Raw genomic sequence first — 16,449 nt, 5'->3', positions numbered from 1 at the left:
TAGCAGGACAGAGAGCTGCATATGTTGATTCTTCAAACACTTTCCTGTTACTGTTCTGTAATCTCCAAAGTAGAAACTTCTGGTTCAGGGATTCTCCTTGCAGTTGTGTTCTCTATTGTTGTTCAGCTTGTGGAGAGGAAATGAATAGGATATAAGGGTGCAATGCTTTAGCACTGCCACAAGACAAATAGTTTTGTGTACAGTTCTCCCTGGATGGTACTGACCTCAGCATTGAAAAAACAATCTTCTAGAAACATATCAACACTGTCAGCATCCTACCACATCTGGGGTATGAGGCTCTGAGGATGAGAAGGCACGGTGCCACAGTGTGGGATGTCGTGTACCTTGGCGCACATGTGCAGTGTCAAAATCAAAGCAGTACTATCACACATGTGGTCAGGCTGGGCACAAGACTGGCAGTGGTGATTAAGAAACTGTGGCTTTCACTGAGTTGCAGACAATTATTGAGTTATCCTTTGAGTGATTTATAATCAGCAAAGGCTTTATAAGGTTGGCTAAGCTACTGCTACGGTATGAATTTCCCAATTTTGTGGGGGGATTAAAAGAAAGAAGATATAAACTAAAGTAAACAGGAGGAGGTTTGCTGATCATTCTAAATTTTGGGAAAATTACATCTTATTTTAATCATAATTTTTAAAAAATCCACCACAAGTCCACCATGTTACCACAGTAATATTTTTTGTTCGGATTTTTTGTTAGAAAATACTGCTAATGATAAACACAATTACTTTTCTAGAATTTTGATAAAATCATGCATGCCCTTCTGAGTACCACATGTGAGTAGTATTTCAGTTATCCCACTGATGTCACTGAGATGGAATTAAAAGTGCTGAAATTTTCAGTGATGGATATTTCACTGCAGCTGTGAGCAATGTGTTCCTCAGAGACTAATTCTCCTGGGGCAATGTTAAACCCTTGGACTTGCATCTTATTTGTAAAATAATACTATTTAAAAATAGGATCAAAAGAGATCTTGCAAAGAAACTTAGCCTTGTGTATATTTCAGTATATAAATTAATATCATAAATTATAAATAAATGGTCTTTTTATATATATACACGAATACATGTCATGAGAAATAAACCATAAAGTATGTTAAAATAAAACCAACAAGAAGAGAGTATTCAAAGGTAATACTAAATGTGATTGTCTAAAAAATGTCAACAGCTAAATATAAAAGGGTGGAACTTCATTAAAAATTTCTAGGTATAGCTGCCTGACTTCTCTTGCATTTTACATCTCTTGAACTTATTCTACTGCTTTCCAGATAATTCATTCTCTAATTTTCTTAAACGGGTAAAATTAAATGTATAATTAATAATAAAATATGTAAAAGCAGTTCACACAAATTAATTATTCTACCAGAGAAGCTGCTTTGCAAATACAAACAATCCTTTGTTGTCATCTTTATTTAGGAGCATACACTGCTTCAGAGCTGAAATAGACTATTGAAAAATGTAGTTTATTTAAAGAGCACTCAAGCATGTATTTAAGGAGGTTTGGACACAGAACTGTAAGCCCAGTAAGATGGATGGTGAGAACCCTTTCTAACCAGTTCACCTTCATGAACTAGACTTGAGTGTTCGCCTTGTAACAAAGCAGACCCGAATACAGTGGATGGGGAAAGTCATTATAGCTACAAGCATTCTGAGCATGTTTCTCTAAGCTGTCTCTAGCACTTCTCCCTCAGCAGAGCAGGTGTGCCTGAACAGCATTTTGCCTGTGGCCTGAGGACCTTTCCATACCTATAGACAACTTTTCAAATTGACAGGGTGAGGTAGTGGAGAGCAAACAGAGTAAGTATCCCTGTGAGTGGCTCCCCAGACCATTTTCTCAAGCAGCCAGTGCTTCAGATTTTCCCATCCAGCACACTGCCTGCTCAGACTTGCCCTAACCACCCTTTCCATGGTGTGAGCACAGCTGCTTGTGGTGCCTTAGATGAAGCCAGATTGTGACTTTGGTTAGAGTTATTTTTAACCTGCCTCGTTCATTTGTTTGCTTTGTGATTTGGTCCCACAAATGATGCCAGCTGTCATTATATAAAGCAGTGGCAAGGTATTAGGTGTCCTAGGTGCACCTTAAATGGTTGTTACCAGTGAAAAGAGCATTTCAAATACATTGTGCCCTAAAGAGTACCATTTAATGTGGTGGTAAATCCAGTCTTTGTGCACTGAGTCTAGAGTCTGAGTCTAGAAACATAACAGTCCCTTGAATTTAAAAAACCTCACTTTGCCTCTTCAAATGAATTAAATATTTTTTCCATAGACATCTTTGATTGTGAAGCCTTGCTGTTTCAAATGTTGTCTCCCCTGGTTTTGCTTTATGCAAGAACAGAGTGGATCGATTAGTAGCTCAAAAAAGCTAGTATAAGATCCTAAAGACAGCATTAAAAATCCTGCTGTCCGGTTTGGCAGAATGTAGTTGTGTATTCAAACCTGATCTGTCTCCAATGAGCACTTCCATTTACTGCAGTAATGCACAGGTGTGGTACTAATGATCATGGAACCCGCAGTACAAGAAAAACAAGCTCATTTTCATAAGCCTGGCAGACATTCATTATGCCAGTAGTGTAGGGGCTCAGAATTTGAAAAATAGTTGAAAACAAACCTGACAACATGCATCAGGGCTTAGACTTCAAGTTCTTCCATTCCTAGAGCTGTCTAAAACTTGTCTAAAGCCACAATATTTACATGCATGCTACAGTTCTTAAATGCTTGATTTTGTCCTGGTTTCTTGATTTGAATGCTCAGACACCCATTTGTATATTGCACCTGTAAAATTTATATATACATATAAATATATGTGCTTTAACTTTCTGTGCACATGATACTTAACTTCATGTACTGCATGTGTTTTTGTCACAAGTACAGCAGGTTCCAAGCACAGCTAGTGCAGCTTTCAACTGAGACTATCTCTGTCAGCCTCAGGCTCAACAGCCTGGCAGGAAAACTTGCAAATCCTGCTGCACCCTACAGATTTCTGTGATTTGTAGTGTTGATAGAAACATCCTCCTGGCTGAGGCATTAGAAGTTCCCAGATGAGAAACCTTTGCTTCTCTCTTCCGAACTCACCAAATTGTTATACAACTGCAACTTTGAATCTCTTTGATGCTAAACTTGGAATATGTGTTACTGCTACACATACAGTAAAAAAACAAAAACAAACCATGAAGTAAGGAGGATAACACTGCAGCTAAAGGATGTTTTATTGCATGGTTTAAAAAAGCTGGTATTTCTCCACATGAAAGAAAAGGCTAGGCATTTCTCATCATCAGAAAGACCCTGTTCAGTCCCACAGTTAATAGTGTTATCTCATATTGTCTACCAGTGACCTTAATGCAGTCACAGCTGCTATGGATTTGGTGAATTGTTTGGGGAACAAATTTGGTCTGTTCTGGTAAAGTAATAGAGTGCTCACTATACTGTGTGACTAAATCTGATGCAGTAGGGGTTTTTTGTGTTTGTTTTCTCTTTTTTCTTTTAGTTTCATTTTGTTTCATTTTGTTTTTTCCTAACTGATGTGTCACAGATCAGCTTTTCAGCTGCGAACTTCAGTAAAGACCAACAAAGGGTTGGAGAGACACTGATTAAAAATATCCTGTAGGATCATAGAATTAGAATGTCATCTTGAGTTGGAAGGGACCCAAAAGGATCATCAAAGTCCAGCTCCTGATGCCAAGGTTTGTCTTCCTTGTTTTAATTTTCATCTTTAAAGAATGGGTTAAAAAAGGGTTTTATAGATATTTATAATTAGTAAAGACCGTTAATGCAAAAAGGATAGCAAATAATAAATGCAACTTGTAGATACTAGAAATAGAGACAAGAAGTAATGTAGGCCTTCATTCTGCAAACAATTGTAGGGCTGTTTAATTTTAATAGTGTGAGGGTCTTTTAATTCCAGCAGTCTACTTCTGTGTCTAAAGTCACAAAAGAGATGAGCATGGTGTTTTCTGGAGATTATTTGTACAACATGTTAAATCCATATATATATAGTGAAGTGTACTTTGAAAATTAGATTGCAATAAAGGAGACTACTTAGAATGCAAGAAGATTCAGACAAACGTAGGTGTACAAGTGATAGACCAGGGAAGTGCCCTGCTTTAGCTGCAGCACAGGGGAAAGATTGGAATCTGTTTCACCCAGCAGGACACATGACACTTCCATTAAATTAATGTGAAGACGTGGGTGTGACAAGCCGTTTAAGAAGCCTTTGCAAATTATGTTTGCTTTTAAGAAACAGGCAAATCACTCCTATGTTAGATTAAATAATATTTCTAATTGGGCTTTTATGTATTTATCTGCTATTTCTTTGCTTTTTGAGGTTGCCTTCAAGTGAGAGGTCATAAGAAGCTTTCAGCAGTCCTTTCCAATGTTTTCTATCAGTAATTAGAGCTACAGGAGCCTCCTGATCAGCTCTTACTCCCCGGGGTGGGGGCCACAGAGGTGCTGGGGCATTAAGAGTGAGCAGCGTTGCTCGGTGCCAGCCCACTCGCAGCGGGGGCGTCGGATCCCTGTGGTGCCCTCTGCAGGCAGAGCAGTCCGACCGAGCTCTCACTGAAGTCCATGTGGTGTTTGTTGCCTGTTGCTAACAGAATAAGAAAACCCTTAAATGAAATATTCAGCCACACAGAATAGGTAGGCAATAATAATAGGCAGGTATTACCAAGCACTTCTTCCTTGCTGAAAAGAATTCTGTTTTTACAGAACACATTTCACTGTTTGTATTAAACACACTTCAGGAATTAACTACTTTTGATTCTACAAATTCATTATTTAGAAGATGATTAATCAGCATATTAAATGGCACTAATCCCTCCAGAAAGCGCCTTAGTAATTACTTTTTAAGAGCATCACTGGTAGATTCAAGTCTGTTTATTCCTCTGAGCTCAACACAGTGAAAAGCTTTTAGTGTACCAAAATGCTTGCACCTTTTCATGTTAGCTGAAAGATGTAATAAAGATGTGTTTTAACAAATGAGAGACCCATCATGAAGTCTCAAGATGTGTATCGCCTAAGAAAGGCAGGAAAAACCCTTTTAACCCTTTCTAGATGTTGTTTAATTTCAAAATTAATTTAGTATGACTACAAAATATTGAAAGGAAACGGAATGAGAAAATTAGACCCATAAAAATTTTGAAGTCAATGGGATGATAGTCACTGTTCAGATTTTTAAATGCAGTCAACTTCTAATTTTTTTCCTTAAGGAATAAAGCAAAATATAGTTAAAACAACTTCATTTACATACCTAAAGAAGCATTGTAAAACCAACTGCTCTTGAGGACTGCCAGGGCTCAGCCATGGCAGCTTTAATGGGAACCTCTACTAAGAGTTATTGAGGGAAAAGATTATTATGAAAAACAATCTCTGTGCTGGTGGGAAATTGCCAAGGAATATATTAATCAAGTATTTCACTTTCTACCACTCTACCTCTAAATGGAAAGTACTTTATTTAGGGAAACAAGGTTTTGCATTTAAATAATGGGAAAAAAAGAGCACACAAGCTTTTGTTAAAAGAATCTCTTATATAAAAAAACCACAAAGAAACCCACAACCACCCATCCCAAAAATAAAGCAAAGCAAAAAACCCCCACCAACCAACCCAACCAACCAACCAACCCAACCCAACCAACTAACCAACCAACCCAACCAACCAACCCAACCAACTAACCAACCAACCAAAAAACCAAAACCCACAATGCAAAATCAACAATGTATACCAGTCAGGAGTGTGCAGTGCTTCAGTTCTAACTAGTGTATTTCCTTGGTTTGTGACCAAATATCCTATCCATTAGACAGTGGACAATGCCAGTGAAACAAATTGAAAAGAGATCATAAACCAACCCCTGCACTTGGACTATGAACTTTGAGTAGACGGATGCCAGTTTACTTCATACGGGTTTTGTGACTGCACAGACTTCTGAAAGGGTGGAATTCATGGAAAAACTACAGCTTTATAGTCTGTTTTTTTAGGAACTTGTCAAAGCTGGATAAAACATGTATTTTGCTTTCTTAATGAAATAAATGGGAAAAGTAACTTCCTTTGCTGTTTCTCAGTTGGAATTTGGTACCTGGGACAATAGGACGTATTTTTTTCAAACCGAACAAGACCCATTCCCATTGCCTGCAGAATAAATGTGGTAATTTTCAAGCCAAGACAAGTCAAATATATAAAACAGCATGAAAATGAGTTTTGCAGATAGTCTATTGCCCCTCCAAAATAAACACATAATAAAATAATAAGTAATAAATATTAATTAATATTATTAATTAATTAACAATAAGTAATGAGTATTAATTACCTCATAACTGTGTATAGTAAATCATGTCTCTCAGTGCAGTGACATGGAGCTCTCTGGGAATCACATTGCCTGTGGAGATGTGAGTTCTTTTTTGGAATAATGTCACATGTCAATAAGAATAGAAGTTTTTGTGTCTAGACATAGGTAGGTATTTAGTGATTCTTTGATTCACAGAAATGAGGAAAGCTAGGGTGCAGTTTAGACCCAATTCTTACTGGCTGCCACATAATAAGAAGGCAGCAGCTCTGGTTTGTGGCCAGGTAGAGTAAAAGTGAAGTTAGTTATCTGTCCCTCAGGCTTTGAAGCAGGCATTAACTCTTTTTTGGATTTCCAATTGCAAATATCATCAAGGGAATCTCTTGTTACTAGCAGATGGACTCCCTCTCCTTATGTTTTCCTTCTCCTAAACTTTGTGTTATCCAAACCCAGGAACTTCTGCAGAGTGAAGTCATGGAAAGACTATAGGTGTCCATGGACAAATACAATAATTCTCAGTTTTCTCCCTTATATAACAGAAAGGACTGTCAGCGTCAGGCAAAATGGATGCTACAAGTTGATCAAAATTTTATATACAGAAAAATAAAATATGTATTTGGAAAACGACTTGGAAAGGGAACTGATGTCCTTCTCTTCCTTTCCTCCCTCTCCTTCCCAAAATACTTATTTAAAAAAAAAAAGGGAAGAGAAAAGAAAAAGAAAAAGAAAAAAAAAAAGAAAAAGAAAAAGAAAAAGAAAACACACTTAAGGATGATGAATGTATAGAATGTATAGAATGTATAGAATGTATAGAATGAAGTCATTCTCAGAAAAAAAGACGAAGAGTCTTAATAAATACCTATTTCTGCTTTAAGATAGTCAGGGATAGTGTTCCACATATATTTTCTAGATTATTAACCTGGTAAATTCAGCTTCCATTCAGTCACAGAAGGATACTCTGAGCACAGAATTCTAGCATATAAGTGAAAACTCAGTTTCCATTGTCTTCAAATACTGTTGAGTAAGTGACTTAGGGCCACAGCAGCGGTCAGGTACCTTAAATTGTTCCTAATCCAAAGACCACTGTTATCAAAGTCCTGCCTGGTTTTGGTTGCAGAAGATCCCTAGTGCACACTTGATGCTGCCTGGAGCAACATGCCAAGAATAGTTCCTTATTTTGCAAGCAGTTAATTTAACAAGTGAGGATTCAGGGATTCTTAAAGAATATAGTTACTTGTAGGCAAACACCTGCAACTAACATTTGAGAAACTTGTAGTGACTTTCTTAGCCATCTCCCTGTATGTCAGTACTCCCCTGATTTCATCATTTGGTTACTGTGAATCTGCTTCAATGTAACATAAATTCTAATACACATATAATAACTGACTGTCTTAATAAGGGATGCTTTCATACTATTTGTTTTCACCTCTGGATGAAGAAGGAAAAGTATTAACTGCCTCCAACATGACCGTCAGAGCAGTTTAGTGACTTATTAACAGACCCAGGGAAAATCCTCTCTTAGCACTAACAAAAGGCATGAAGTCTGGTTTGGAGGTGTTTCCAAGATGATGGTTTTGGGGAATGCACAATATAATACTTTTTTCAGAAAATATAAACAGTCTTCATTGCATATTGTTTATAACTTCTCTCCACTGAGATAGTATGAGCTATGAATAGCTGTTTGTAAGGGAATGTCTGTTCACACCTTAGGAAGCAACTAATGAGCAATTCCAGGCCATATCCCTTGATTTGAGTTGTATGCATATGTTCCTTTAGTAACTATTTTGTGTTCTGTGTGAAAGCCTTCTTGACCTGCTGGAGCCAAACTTTAACAGCTCCAGAAATCCATTCTCTCCCCTCACACCATCATGGTTGTACTTATCTTCTCTTTGTGATGTTTTGGTTCTATGTAATGCAATCTCTGGATTCCTGTTGGTGTTGTTTGCTATTATGTGATATTTGCAAAACTTGCAGAAAAATCAGAAGCACTGGGAGTCACTGACCAGTGAGATTCTTGTTATGTTCGGATCCTGGCATACGCATGGCATAACTGCATATGACAAGGTCACTAATAACTCTTCAAACTTCAAACTCTTATTTGCCTTGCTTACTGCAGGGTCATGTATCAGCCATGTACTTTGTTCCAATGCAGTTTAGGTTTTGCTTAAAAGTACTTCTTCAGGGCTGTGCTCAGGTCTGCTGACCTAGGTACATGGGCTTTGGATCATTATCATCCCCTATATTTTACTGCTTTTTTTGCTCTGTCAGTCATTCTCCTGCTAATGTGAAACAAAAACATTGTTCTTCGATGCAATCTTTTCTGAGGTCTTTCATTATATGCTTGAAATATGTAACTGCTATGACACTCTAGGATGTCTTCATTTGCTTACAAATTAGATGGTAATTTGTGCTTAAGTTCCCTATTGACACTGACTGATTTGTGTTCTACTGTGGGGCATGGAGGCCTGTTGTCTTAGAAAGTCAGGTTTGTTACACATCTTTCAAAGAACAAGAGTCTCTGTCTGAATTTGTGAGAATCAGTGCACACAAGTTGAGAAGGTGATAGAGAAGTGCAAAGAAGTAAAAGGAAACTCTTGGTCAGACTGTTGTTTGGTCACAACACAACCAGAGCAAGCAGTTGTAGGCTTTACAAGCAACACAGACATCTTTGTCTATGACCTTAGTTTTGCTCTATTCAGTGCTCTTCATACAAAATGGAGTATTAATCTGCTGCTATCTTGTAATTCCTGTAACTTTTAATAATTAAAATATATATTACAGATCTCCTAGTTCTGTTGGTTGCTTGGCTAGGAATAATTTTTCATAAATCTTTGTATGCTACTGATTTAGCATTTCTGCTGGTGATGGGCCTCAGCTTATTTCAAATACATGATGCTCACTTTTGTGCCAGTTTACAAATCTTCTGGAGCAACTGCTTTATCCTGCCTTTCTAAACAAAACACCATCTCATGGCTTTATCCATAATAGGGACTAACTTTCTGAGGTGTTTTCTCCTGAGAAAATGATGGTTACTTCTGGAGTATGAACACTCATCCATTCTCAGCACCCTCAATAGATAAACAAAGTATTTTATTTTGCAGATAGTTTCTGCTTTATAGAGCTGTAAGGATGTTTGTTTCCAGAAGGCATGCTTTGATGTGTATCTCTGTCATTGGTAATGCTGTTAGTGAGTTGTTCCTTACCTTTACAGTAGCATCTCAGTAACGTGAATTGCAGAATGTGGTGTTTTCTTTGTGATGGTTAATGATAATGAGAACTTGTATCCCAGTAACTCATCCCTTTCCAGAGAACATGAACTTGGGTTTTCATGCAGTGCTACTACTGCTTCAGAAAGTGCAGTTCTAGCTGCTCTGTACATTTGGAACATTTTCTCTCTCATCAAAGATCTGAAATTATATGATATTTTCTGAAAACCAACTAAAATGCCAAAGATATAAGTATCCTGGATCAGGTCTATCAGCGACCTTATCACTGGATGCATTGCTGCTCTCTAAGTTCTTAATATGACATTAAGATATAATGGAGTTCCAGTTTTGTAACATTTAATAGAGGTAATTTTTTCCTGTGTTTGTTTTGCGTTCCACAGTATGGAATTGTACCATCCTAGCCAAGACATTTGCAGTCAGTCTGTCTCTGTCTTGAATTTCTTTATCCTTGCTTGTTGTCTAGGAATAACTTCAAATTCGAATTTGAGGAAGGAAAGTTTGGTCCTTGATTGAAAAAAATTGCTGTTTTCTTAGATAGATTAAGAAATTATCTCATTTCAGACCAGTCATATTTGTTTATGTCATCATTTCCAGATGGGTCCATACTACTTTATTCTTACATAAATGATGTATTTATAACAAATATTTTATAATCTTCTAGACTATGAGCTGTTTCTGACAGAAAGTCAGGGATGCCAAATACAGTGAAACTTTTAAATCATGGAGTAAAATATTTTCTAATTCTAGAAGAAAGCAACAGAAGTGCCATTAGAGAGGTATATGAAACCGTCACATACAGCAGTAGCAATTCCACTTTCCATGTGGGATATGCTTCGAGGACTTTACTCTCTCTGGTGTTAGCTGTGGTTTCCAAATGGAGCCCTTTTTTAAAAAAAAATACTATTATTATTAAGTTTTAATATATTTTTCTGGTTGTGTTGTTTCACTTAATGTAAAATTATTTATTACAGAGAAGACAATATTTCTCTTTTGCTTTTTCTATGGAAAACATAACAGTTCACATTTTCTTTAAGTTTGGAAACACTGAGCTGTTACTTGAACTTGTTTAATAAAGGGGAATTTCTGATACTGGCAGAGAATAACTCAGTGGAAATGTCTTTCTCTCTGCAGTAAAGATTTAAATTGCCCAAGATACTCAACACTTTAAAAGTACCATTAGCATTTCACTTTTCAAATTTCCATTTGTGCGAATATAAGAAAATGAAGGAATGCCTTTTTCTGGTTGGTTCCTTTGCAGAATTTCATTGCCTCTTTTCTTCAGCTTTTTCTTTTAGATCTGTTTGCCCTTGTAACTTAAAACCAAAAGTGAAGTGAATAGTTTGAAAGAAAGATATTTGCTTAACAGCTAGTGGCTCCAGCTAAAAAATCTGCAGTGTCCCATTGCTCTTACATGTTGAGTGAGGCAGCCTGAGGCTTGATTGCAAAGCTTATAAAGGATTGTGTATTTCTTACTTTTAGTAGGTACTTTTTTGAGACTTCTCCAGTGATTTGGGTAATGTTTTGGGTGCTTTATTCTACGTTTTTCTAAGAAAATGAAATTTAGAGGCTTGAGCAGTCTTTCCATATTTTTGTCCATCAGGTCATCAAGGATTAGGGTTGTCCTGTGCAGGGCTAGGAGTCTGACTCAATGATGTTTGTGGGTCACTTCCAAGTCAGATACTCTATAGTCATCTCCTATCATTTTGAACCTACTATCAGTTTTAACCAAGGCATGGGTATTCAGTCCATAGAATTAGAGCAGAGATAGTTCAAAATGAATCTACGAAGTATGTGCAGCATCAGTTTTGTTCTACACATCCTTAACAATTGCTCATGTAGTATGTATGTAAACCACAGTTTTTTCTTTATTAAATGACTGTAAAAATATCCTTTTGGGGCTTGCTTTGTGGCTAAATCAAGTCAATTTATGAGCATTTTTAATAGGATTCTTCTATGTTCATTCTGCCTAGCATCAGGCAAACCAGTTGTAGTTAAACTCTCAGTATTTGGGTATTTTCCCCTTTTCCATCACTCCACTGCAGTTGCTATAGGAACAGAGGGTATGATAATGTAGTCCAATTAAAAATATTTTAACCATTAATATTTAGAATCTTTTTTCTAAATTATTTTTATGGTAATAAATTTCAAGTCCATTATTTTAAGTATTGTATTATTTCTACCATAACAGAATAAATCTGAATTATTCTAATGTCAATAATCTTCAGGTATGTTGTGGAAGAGACTTTTCCACCATAAAAAGTCTGAGATTTGTAATTTTTTTTCATCCAGAAGAGATCCCAGGGGGGTTTTAGAGCAGATTTTTGACTGTTTGAAGTATCTAGTTTGGGTGGGATTCAAACCTACACACTGAAAGTAGAAGACTGACTTTGTTGCAGTTAATATAACATCTTCAAAAAGTTATTCAAATCACTTGAATTAGCCTCCATTCTCATACAAGGAACATACCCATACAGTGTAAAATTCCCCACTCCAGGGGAGGTACCTGGGTGTTCACACCTATACTTGAACATATATTAACCCTAGCCTTTTATATATATATATAGCCTTTGTGTTTTGTGGGCTTCCCCCACCCTGACCCCTGATGGTCCTAGACTGTGACCATTGCTTTGACCAGCAGGTTTTGGAATTGTAGCAACCAACTCTTGCTGCTGGACCCATGGGAGGTGATTATTTACTTTTCTACTCTTGTTCTTTCTTTCTCTATCCTCCTTTTCCCTTAAACATTTTCTGAAGTTATTTTTATGCTTTTATATTTTTGCAGTTCTAAACCAAAATGGCTACATTTTAAAATTTCACTAGTATCTTATTCTACCTTAAAGTTCTAAAGTTTGCAAGTAAAAGCTTGTTGTTGAACCTCCTAAGATTTTTGTTTCTCCTGTGCCCCACCCAGGGTTAACCAAACAATCCTATCCTTCCCAAGCTCACTGAGCAGAATGGGGCATGACAGTGTGCTAACTTCAGCATGTGTGATCATACCCATACAGTAGCACTGCACAGTTGGAAAAACCCTACTTCCAGGTTTTTGTGTGCAAGTTTGTGTTGATTCTGCACATTTCAAAAGAGGAATAGAATTGCCCATACAGTCTAGAGCAAAATCTGGTTCTTTGCCTCTGGACTAATAACAGAATGGCTTGTGTTTATAAGCTATTGTTCGGAAATGTCTGTTGCTATAAAGATCAAGTCACATGCAGTGTGAATAATGTTCTGCAAATACTAAACCACCCCATGGGCTAGTTAAGGAAAACTGATCACAATTAAAGGAACACATTATTTTGATGTAGAAGGTTCAGTGGTAGAACTGGTAGAAAAAGAGGTAAATAGGTACCCAACTGATTTATTTAATCATAGATTTTTTACATTTCTCCTGATTAAAATGGGGAGAGTTAACCATCAGCCTTGAAAAGTAATTAGAATACAGAATCATAAAGAATGTAAGAAAAAAATTATGGAAATAAATTATTTTTATTCTCTCTTCTGAAATCTTCATCTATTTCTCTGTTATATTCCAGTTTTCATTACTTATTTTTTTTCTGGAATTGTCACTAAAGGACACTAAATGACTCACACTAATGTCTCTCAGTGTTAGAACAGGAAAAGGCTACTTTATTCTCTGACTCCAGTGCTTACAGGTTCTTGACAATGACCAGGGATTGGACAATCAAGTTACCACCTTCCCAAGCACACTGGTCATGAGAAATGTCCATCAAAAAAACATTTCTTAGAAGGAATGTGCTAAACAACCCATGTTTATAGAACTTTCATGGGAAAGTAACTAAAACTGTGAAAACGTCAGAAGGCTTTAAGTCTCAGGGAGACATGGAATAAGTTCACTTTACTGTGTATCTCTTGAGTCTGTATTTTCCTCACTGATACAATGAGAGGGCAGAAATATTGGAGACCTCATTTATCACTCACCTGCCCAGTTCATTTATGTGGCAATCTCGCCACATTGTATGGTTACAGGTAAACAAACAGGCTCCTCTCTAGGTCAAAAAATACGTTCAATTAAGTTTGTGTTTCAAAATAAATGATGTGTAAATAGCTTCTTCATTTAATATGGGTTTAGTTAGTTAATAGCTTCAATAGTAAAAAAAGGGCTAAATGTATGTAGCAAAACTCATTAGTGTGAATTCATGTATACTTTTGGAAAGCAGCTTTGGAAATATGAAGTGTATCATCTCACATCGTTTTCTCTGAAAATGAAAATATTAAAAAACCCCAAAGCAAAGTAGTTACAGCTCCCTGAGTAAAATAGGCATATTTATCTCAGAACATCCCTTATTTGATATAACCCTAAGGAATGGTCTGTGGAGCTTGTCCTGTATTCTTCATCTCAGGAGCAGTACAGTTGTGATGACGTTCAGCTCTGTCATTGAAACTATCTGGACTCTGCATTGTAAACCAGAGTAAAGGACTTGAACCATTGGAAAAAAAAAATGTTGAAATGGTAAAATAAGGAAACCTTTCCTTATATTCTGTAGTGGTTTTCTATCTTAATTTCTAGTCTGTAACCTACCCTCCTGCATTTGTCTTTCCCAAAATCCATCTCCTGATGTCTGCATGAGCCTGTCTTCCTGCATGTCATTACTATGCTTCTTTACTTATCTACTATCAAGGAAATAACGTTGTTAGCTTCTGAATGGTAGAACCTCTTAAGACATCCTCTGTATGGATTTCATTCTGGATGATGCTTGTGGGTTCCCCTGCATTCCCTTTGCTTTCAGCTGCTGTACCATTTTCTTTCAGAATATTGAAAGATAATGTCTGATTGTAGCCCTCTTCACTTGGGTGAAAGATTTTAGTTCATGAAGTTCCCTAGTTATTCCAGATTCAGTGTCAGAGAAACATTGAAGTCACAAACTCTTCAAGACCAAATTTGCAGACAGATGATGGAACAAGAAATGAGAGTAAACCAAACCAGATTTATCCTTTTGATTAGTGTGCACTGACTGTCAACTGGACTGAAAGATCATTTACTTATCAAATGGATTTTCACAACATGTAGCAGTTCTCATTACAGTTCCAGGTACAGAAGTACCTGGACTTTTAAATTTTTCCCACCTGTCAAAGACCTTACTTACAATAATGAAAGTGGGTATCTGAACTATCTTGACAACTTCTTTTCCTTTCAGACCTTTTATATTTTGAAAATCTGAATTCAGATATTCCTGTAAAACATGTTTATCTACTTGCTTACTAGCGTATATTCTTGTAAAGTGGCAAAATTATTTTAAATATTATTTGCAACATTTTGAAGTGAAATAGGATGTTTAAAGCATTGTTTCATCTTTCAGTGTTTTCAGTGTTTGGAATTATTTTCAGGAGCAGTAAGGCATACATAGCGGTGCTACCTCAGATATATATCTGCACTTAAACTCCATGTCAAATATTCTGAGTACCTGGAGAATATTGAAAAGACTCTCTTGTTCTTTGCAGTATTATAGATTCACTTTTTTTTCCATGTAATGCAACAATGGTATTTTAGAGGAAGAACAATCAGAGATTCATTGATATTCAAAATAAACATGAAATATGAACTGACAAAGTCTGTTAAACAGATGATGGAACATCCATATATTTTACTTAAATACTGTATGTACTAGACTTCTGTGCTTAATTCATGGAAACATTAATTAAAGTGCTAAACCTCTCCTGCCAGGCAGAGTATAACAAGTCTTCAAATAATAAAACACACCTAATTTCATCTCAACCCCTTTTCTATAAACAAATTCAAGAGTGTGTCTCCAGAAGTACACAATCTCATCTACATGGAAACCTCAATATTTAAAATTAGTATCACTACTGAGGGAGGGGCGGAGGGTTCACTATGGAGGGACTTGATCTACAGCTGCTTTTTAATACCAGCCAACTTAAATCTCATGCCAAAAATGTCTGGTGTTTATTTTCTTTTGTGAAGAAGCAGATGATTGTCCAGATGATATCCAGATGATTAAAAGGAAGCTGAATCTGTATCCTGTCAAAGCTCCTCTGAAGCTCATCCATAATTTCTCCTTTCTCTCACTGTACATAATTTCATGTGCAAAAAGCTTCAGACAAACCAGAGGCTATTGATTAAACAAAAAGAATACAGCAATGTACCAAAACTGAATTTCTACAGTAAATTGCTATGTGATCAATATCCAATACATTAAATATCTTCCTTGCAATGACAGTTATCCTGTGTTCTATCCTGCTTCACAAATTACCCCAGAAACAGCAGCTGATATAAAAACTTTTGTGGTCTAGGCCGACTTGTGTAGTATTTCCCCATGAATCAAATAATAGCATATTTGTAGTAAATTTGTTTGCCAGGGACTGTTTGAAACTTCCAGATCTTTTTATGTCAAAGACATAAGATTTCTGCTGTTGAGAACAGATTTTTTAAAAGTAATTCAAGTGTTTTTAGGTACCATGTTTTTAATTTGGCACATTAGAGTACCCCTGCATATCTTCTGTGCAGAATAAACACATCAGTTGTCTTTTCAGTTTATGTTGTAGCACATTCTTTTTTAGAGGTCTCTGTAACTTACAATTTTGTCCAAGTTTATTCTCATTCAGTGTGAATAATTGCACTATGCCTTCTTTACTGAAGAAGGCTTTATTGTAGAGCATTGTTCATCTCACCTGTTTTAGTCAGTTACTTTAAGATGGGATGAATCACTATTTAGATTCTACTGATCATCTATACAAGATTTCAAATTATTATAAAGAGACACAGTTCAATAAAATCAAATAATAGATTCTAATGCACATTGCATCCTGTCTTCTATCACCTCATCTCACAGGAGAAGGAATACATACAGTTTTTCTCAAAGAATTTGATAAGCAATCTCTCATATTGATAAAGGCCAAGACAGCTGGGACTGTTCAGCCTGGAGGGGGTGTCTCATTAATGTGTACAAATAT

At 36.4% G+C, this 16,449-nt stretch overlaps 2 long non-coding RNA genes across 2 annotated transcripts in view; both read left to right on the top strand.

The window, feature by feature from the left end:
* Window positions 1–16,449, top strand: part of LOC147653637 (uncharacterized) — a 689,274-nt gene that overhangs the window by 305,305 nt on the left and 367,520 nt on the right. The gene's annotated exons all lie outside the window — the stretch shown is intronic.
* LOC111932265 (uncharacterized) overlaps window positions 1–16,449 on the top strand; it is a 32,293-nt gene that overhangs the window by 8,008 nt on the left and 7,836 nt on the right. The window contains exons 6-7 of the long non-coding RNA XR_002866045.2: window positions 1,437–1,555; window positions 3,550–3,700. This is a non-coding gene — a long non-coding RNA (uncharacterized LOC111932265). The remainder of the gene's footprint in view (window positions 1–1,436; window positions 1,556–3,549; window positions 3,701–16,449) is intronic.

This window comes from Cyanistes caeruleus, chromosome 4 (assembly GCF_971803275.1).
Source record: "Cyanistes caeruleus chromosome 4, bCyaCae1.hap1.1, whole genome shotgun sequence".
Lineage (NCBI taxonomy): Eukaryota > Metazoa > Chordata > Aves > Passeriformes > Paridae > Cyanistes > Cyanistes caeruleus.
This window is presented reverse-complemented; position numbering and strand designations above follow the sequence as displayed.